Raw genomic sequence first — 7,196 nt, forward strand, 5'->3', positions numbered from 1 at the left:
CGACGAAACAAAGACCAAGGGCCACCAACACAACCTGGCCAGGATCCTACACAAGGCAATCTGCGAACACGGAGAGGACGAGATCAAGCGGAACTTGGACGCCAAGTACCTACCGACCAACCCCACGGAAAGACACCCGGATTACCAAGGCAACGAGAACGAGACGCTAGATCGAGACATCGAGACATGGGAAGTCAGAGCTGCTCTGCAGGATCTCAATGGCAGGTCCGCCGCGGGTCCCGACCGAGTGACCAACAGAGCGCTCAAGAATCTCAACGAAGCGGCCATCGAAACGCTCACGAAATTCTACAACAAGTGCTGGCAAGATGGAAGGCTACCCAAGCAATGGAAAGCAGCCAAGACGATCCTCATCCCCAAGCCTGGCAGACCACCAAACATAGAAAACCTCAGGCCGATCTCGCTGACTTCGTGCGTGGGAAAGGTCCTCGAGCACGTTCTCATGAACAGGTGGCAGCGTTACCTGGAAGAATCGGAGCTCTACCCGAACTCCATCATAGGGTTTCGGAACAAGCTCGGGACGCAAGACGCCATGATCTTACTGAAGAACGAGATCATCGACGATATGACGGCCACAAAGGACAACAGAGCCATACTTGGGCTGGACCTGCAGAGCGCCTTCGATAAAGTGAGGCACTCGGCTATCCTGGCCCAAGTATCCAGGCTAAACATGGGCAGAAAGACATACGGGTACATCAAAGACTTCCTGACGGAACGGACCACCGAAATCTGCGCGGGAGACCTGCAGCTCGAAGAGAAGAAGCTGGGCAGCGTCGGAACCCCGCAGGGCTCGGTGATCTCCCCGTTACTCTTCAACCTCGTGATGATCGGGGTGGGCAACCGGCTAGAAAGAGTAACGGGAGTCCGGCACACCATCTACGCCGACGACGTTACGCTATGGGTACCGGGAGGAAGCGACGGACACATCGAGACAACGCTGCAAGAAGCGGTCAACGCCATCGAGGAGCAGCTGGACGGGTCAGGACTCGTCTGCTCTCCGGCCAAGTCAGAGCTGCTGGTGATTCCACCGAAAGGAGCGGGCAGGAAAAGAAAGAATATGGAATTCAAGTACGAGCATCCCAAGATCACGATCAAGACGGCGGGAGGACAAGTAATACCGGAAGTCGAGAAGATTCGAGTGCTCGGGCTGCTCATCGAGCGAAATCGAGTAAACGGTGAAACGGTGAACAAGCTCGCGGGCAAAGCGGCCGCGGCAATGAGACTCATCAAGAGGGTGTCCAACAGAAGAGCGGGGATGAAGGAGGAGAGCCTGACTAGGCTCGTTCAATCCTTTGCAGTTAGCCACATAACGTACGTCGCCGCCTTCCACAACTGGAGGCCGAGTGAACGTAACAAGATAGACGCCACCATACGCAAGGCGTATAAGGCGGCACTCGGTCTCCTCGGGAGCACGAGCACCGAAAAATTCATGGCGCTGGGAGTCCACAACACGCTGGACGAAATAGCCGAGGCACATAGAACAGCGCAACTCGAACGTCTCTCTGAAACGAGAACCGGAAGACAGATACTGCGGGACCTTGGCCTCGAGCCGAGCGAATGCAAGCAGCAGAACAACGTACCTATACCGGATAGCATCAATAGAAAGCTCAGGGTCTGCCCGATCCCGAAGAACGTCAACCCCGAGCACAACAAGGAGCGGAGGTTGGCGAGGGCCAGGGCTCTCGTGGACCTCCACGCCAGAGAAGAAGGCGCCGTCTACGTGGACGCGGCGGAGTATCGAGGCAGCAGCGACGCATACGCGGCTGTGGTCGTCGGAGCATCTACGGGTGCAACGAAGACCGCAGCGAGCGTCCGGACTCGAGAAGCGCACCAAGCGGAGGAGGTGGCTATCGCCTTGGCTGTCTCCGACCCCGGATGCACTACAGTGCTGTGTGACTCTAGAACGGCAGTGAAGAACTATGCCAAGGGTATGGTATGCAGTGAGGCCGCGCGCATACTGCGCAAGGTCGAAGACATCGGGCGCAAAAGTGCTGCTGTGATCAAGTGGTTTCCGGCCCACATGGGCAGTGACGTGTCGGAACGCGGGAACGCGAACCACAACGAGACGGCCAACGCGGCCGCGCGAGGACTAACCAACCGCGCGGCTGCAAACACGGCCGACTCGGAGTGTTGGTCGCGGTACAGTGCCAAGGACAAGATGACCACCTTCAACGAAATAGTGAAATGGTACAGACTGAACAGACAGACTATGCCCCCACCTCACCCGGGGCTTACCCGGAAGGAGGCAGTGTTATACAGACAATTACAGACAGGGTCCCTGCTCACCCCGGTGCTAGCTAAGCACGTGTGTCCGAGTGTGTACACGAGTGACGTGTGTAGACTGTGTGCGAAGGAGAGAGCTACCGCGGCTCACATCCTTTGGGACTGTGGTATAAATCCGAGAGAAGCCAGTGAGAAGACGATGATCCCGCCGCAGCTAGAGGCTGCAACGAGGATCTACGATCAAGAGACACAACTCAAGGCCGTCCAGCAGGTCTCGGCAGCTCTAGGAAGGCAGCAGCCTAGCGAAACCGAGGATAAGGGGGGCGGCACCCCCAGGAAGGGGGCGGCGGCCCTCTCGGACCCGCGGAAGTAGCGAGGGAGCAAGACCTCGAGGAGCATAACGCACGAGACTGACGTAGTGGCCGCGTCGCGATGAAAGGTCGTCCTCCCTGCGTGGAGGGAGCCTAATCGACTCTGCAGGCATTCTCAATAAAGTTATTCTCTCTCTCTCTCTCTCTCGCTGTCACGCGACGTCACGAAAGCCGCGATAGCTCCCCATCTGATATAACGTATACACACTGATTATGCATGATTAAACCACACAAAAGAAAAATAATCATTCCTCATTCGACGCCTTTTCACCATTAGCCCTCTGCTATTGGTCCAATGTTTTCTGGCTACGCCCACTTCGCCTGTCTGTCACGCGACCTCACAAAACCGAGAAAACTCACCACGTCAAAGTGACGTGTGCGAGAAAAAAATGCATTCATATGCCGAACAAAACTGAAAAATTTTCTGAATAGCCACAGACTGCCCCGTTCCGAAAGAAATAGAAGATGGCTGCCCGCCGATCGCTTAGGCCCTCGCTAGTCACACCTGCCGGTGAGCATGTATTTATTTGCGCATGATAAACCATTTTGCGTCGCAGTAAAACGTTCTCGAGCCCTTTCGGCATGCATACGACATCGCTCTGCCAACTCTTCATTGCTGAGGATCCGTTTTAGCAGCATTCTTATCCTTCCGTTGCACGCCGCCGCGATTTTCAACCAGCCACCGCAAGCTAAGTAAAGCGAAGCGGACCAATCGGAGAAGCCGGCACCACCCTCTTCATGCGGTTATCTATTTTCACTGTGCTGGTTCGACCCCATCGAAACCCTGTCGACTAGAGCGTGCTCCTCGCCACTTGTCAGCCAATTAGATAAGAAAAACCGCTGAATGTAGACAATGTCATTGGTTTTGAAAGCGAGCAAAGGTGACCTCCTGTAAACGAGGAGAGTGTTTGATTGGGTTGTTCAGACAACGCTGCGGGTCACCGCCCAATGCTTGCGTCGGTGGTTACGGAAATCTGGCGTCAGGGGTTTGGAATCAAAACAGTTTGGAATCATTTTACGTTATAGCGCCCCTGTTTAGATATATGAGGTATTGCAAAATTCTGCCGTAACCAATTAATATCGACTACGCAAATCTGTCGTCTGATGAAATGACAAGATCTCTAGAACTTATTGCTAAAGGCTTAGAGAGTAGATTCACTTCATCTATGTCAGCTAATTTACAAAACCCAGCCACAACGTTAGATTTTACTGAAGTTACATTACCCGAACTAGCTCAAGTGATTAGAAACATACCCTTCTCAGCTCCTGTTCCTGATGGAATTACTGTCCATATGATAAAAATTTTATTCGATCTATCTCCTTGTGATCTTCTAACTACTATAAACTATTCAGTAAACAACGCCTGGATACCATATGATTGGAAAGTAGCTAAAGTAATCCCTATACCTAAAAAGCAAGGAGTAGGCTATACCATAGAAAATGTCAGACCTATTTCTCTAACTTCTAATATGGTCAAGCTCATAGAAAGGGTATTACATTGTAGAATTACCATCTGGATGACGGATAATTTAATATTAAATCCAAATCAAATCGGCTTCAGAGTTGGTTGCTCAATATGGTGTGCCTATGCTGATTTAGAAAGCCGAATACAACTTGCCCGAAAAAGAAGACAATATTCAGCTTTAGAGACATTAGATATAGCTAAAGCGTATGACAGCGTTGAACGTTAAATTTTACTGAATATCTTACTAAGTCACAATTTCCCAAAATATATTATTGTTTGGTTGGCAAAATTTTTGAGATCAAGGGAATTCTATTGCTTTAAGGATGGCTGCTCCTCGTCTGACAGACTCGCGGGGTTCCCCATGGAGCAGTCCTGCCTCCATTATTATATAATATCTTAATGAGGTCCATTCCAATTTGTCAGGACGTTCAAGTTTGTTTATGCAGATGACATTGCATTCTTTGCGGCCCACAATGATATTTACGCTTTATACCAAAACTTACAAAGATACATGAGTATGCTTGAGGTTTGGCTTCAGACAATCTGCATGTCACTAAATGTAAATAAAAGCGCAATCTTGGTCTTTCCGCTTATGGATCCGATTTCAATTTCGATATCTTATAAGCAAGAACCCATTCCCCAGGTTGAGTCTCTAAAATATCTGGGAATCATCTATGATAAAAAACTCAACTGGAGTCCACACATAGAAAATGTAGCATCTAAGGCACAACGTGCTTTAGGTCTACTGCACAGACTAAGCAACCGTCAATATGGGTTACGTAGGGATTCTCTGCTAATTATGTACAAAATGTATATGCGCCCAATATTGTAATTCGGGTGTGTATTGTTCTCAGGCGGCCCTGCGTACAAAACTAAGCCTCTGGTTCTTTTGGAGCGTGAAGCCCTGCGCCTGTGTCTGGGACTCCCCAGGTTTGTTGCTATTAATGTTATCTATCAAGAAGCGCGCCTACCAACATTGCCCTGCAGATTTCGTATGTTAACAATCCAGACATTTCTAAAACTTTACATCTTTCTGCTTAGACGATTTGAATACGCGTTTATTGATGATCCAGACTCCCTTTTTCTTGATCATTGGCCTCGTTTTCTCACTCCACAGATCGTATTTGTTCAAAAGCAATTAGATAGTTTAAATGTGCAAATTCGAGAGACAATTCCATCAATTTAATGAAATCGGAATATTGAGATTGGATTCGATGACATTTTCCCCAGAAACCCTAAGCTTCAATCGGTCAGGTTCTTAAATAACCGGTTGCAAGATGACCTTGCGCATGCACCATCAAATAACATATTAGCCACCGACGCATCAGTGAACAATGATAAGGCGGGCGTAGGCATTTTCTCGCTTTCGCTTGGCTGGTCATTTTCTTTGAGACTGCCAGATTATACTCCCGTTTTTGAAGCCGAACTTTTGGCAATTATTTCAGCACTGCGGAAACTCCCTTTGAACGAAATAAATGCGGTCATTATAACAGATTCGCTTTCTGTCTGTTCTTCGCTTACAGCTTCATTCAATTCACCAGCTCTAAAGACGTTTTTAGCATTAGTTTCTCCACAGTTAAATTTTGTAAAACTATTATGGGTACCAGGCCACTGTGGGTTGCATTTAAACGAAATGGCAGACTCATTAGCGCGAGCATCCCTGAGTGGTTCTTCCAGTAGTGGCGCACATAACAGCGATTATATATCGAAAATATTCAATCTGTAGAGATGCCATTGAATCAATAACACCATGGGCTGAATTTCAGCATGTCAAGTTTCCGTGGAAAATTCAGTGGTGTCAATCAAGACAATCGGGAGTGGTGATCACCAGATTGGGCTGCCGTGTCCCCCCCTTAAATTTATATTTACACAGGACTGGTCTGGCGATATCTCCCCTGTGTCAATTCTGCCAGGAAACAGAATCCCTAGATCGCTATTTTTTGATATGTCGCCGCTATACAGTATTAAGAAAAAGGCTTCTAGAAATTCCACTGGCTAAACTAGGGCTAATCTTTACATCAGAAATAATACTAACGTTTGGTGCGTCAGTTCTGGGCTTCAGCCACAGGGATGTCTTTGATGCCGTTTGTGCTTTCATGCAATCAACTAAACGAATCAAAATTTAAATGATTTCTTTTATATTGATTTGTTTTCTCTTCTTTTCAATATTTTTTCCTTTCATTTTCAGATGTAAATCATCAAAATATTACTTAAAAGTTCAGGCAGCGAATTCTTGGCCAACCCCCAGTGTGGGTATGAGCCGAAGTGTGAGGCAATCATCATCATCATCATGACCGCAACATCAGCTTAGTTGCCTCACGAATAAATGTTTGCTTGTGCCGAGTCTTCTGTTCTCACATGTGGCTGACCTCGGACGTTTCCCGCATCGCAACTATTCGTCCCGCCGCTTCTCTTCGACGCCATGGAATCAAACTCCCAAGACAATGCCACACCTTCCATCGCCACACTCAAGCTTCCCGAGTTCTGGCCCACAGATAGTGAGCTCTGGTTTATCTACATCGAAGCGCAGTTCCACCGTCACCGCGTCGAATCCCAGACGGCCAAGTAGAACTATGTCGTGAGTGCGCTCAGCCCGACCACCACAGCATTGATCCGCGACGTTTTTCTCACTCCACCACCCGACAACCCCTACGACATCCTGAAACGGGAGTTACTACGACGCACGACCGACTCCGAGTCGCGACGCATTCAACAGCTTCTATCATCGGAGGAACTTGGCGACCGAAAGCCGACCGAGCGGCTTCGCCGCATGACCCTGCTACTCGGAGGCAATTCATCTTCAACGAACCCAAAAATAGTCCGCGAGCTACCTTCAGCATCTACCGATTCAGGTACGGATGATTTAATGTGCCTCACCTGCGGCAACGTCCATTGAAGACTTATCAACAACGGCAGACCAGATCATGGATACTTCCCATCCTTTCGTATCTGCCAACGACCGTTGTCGGGCGCCAGTCTCGAGTCCGTTACAGTTAGAGCAGCGCTTTGACGAGCTCAGCGCCTCAAACGCACAGCTTGCTTCACAAGTGCATCAACTAATTACTCAGCTAGCTACCTTGCGTTTCATTGCGGGTAGAGACCAGTCACGTCATCGCACG

The sequence above is a fragment of the Dermacentor silvarum genome, chromosome 9 (assembly GCF_013339745.2).
Source record: "Dermacentor silvarum isolate Dsil-2018 chromosome 9, BIME_Dsil_1.4, whole genome shotgun sequence".
Classification (NCBI taxonomy): Eukaryota; Metazoa; Arthropoda; class Arachnida; order Ixodida; family Ixodidae; genus Dermacentor; species Dermacentor silvarum.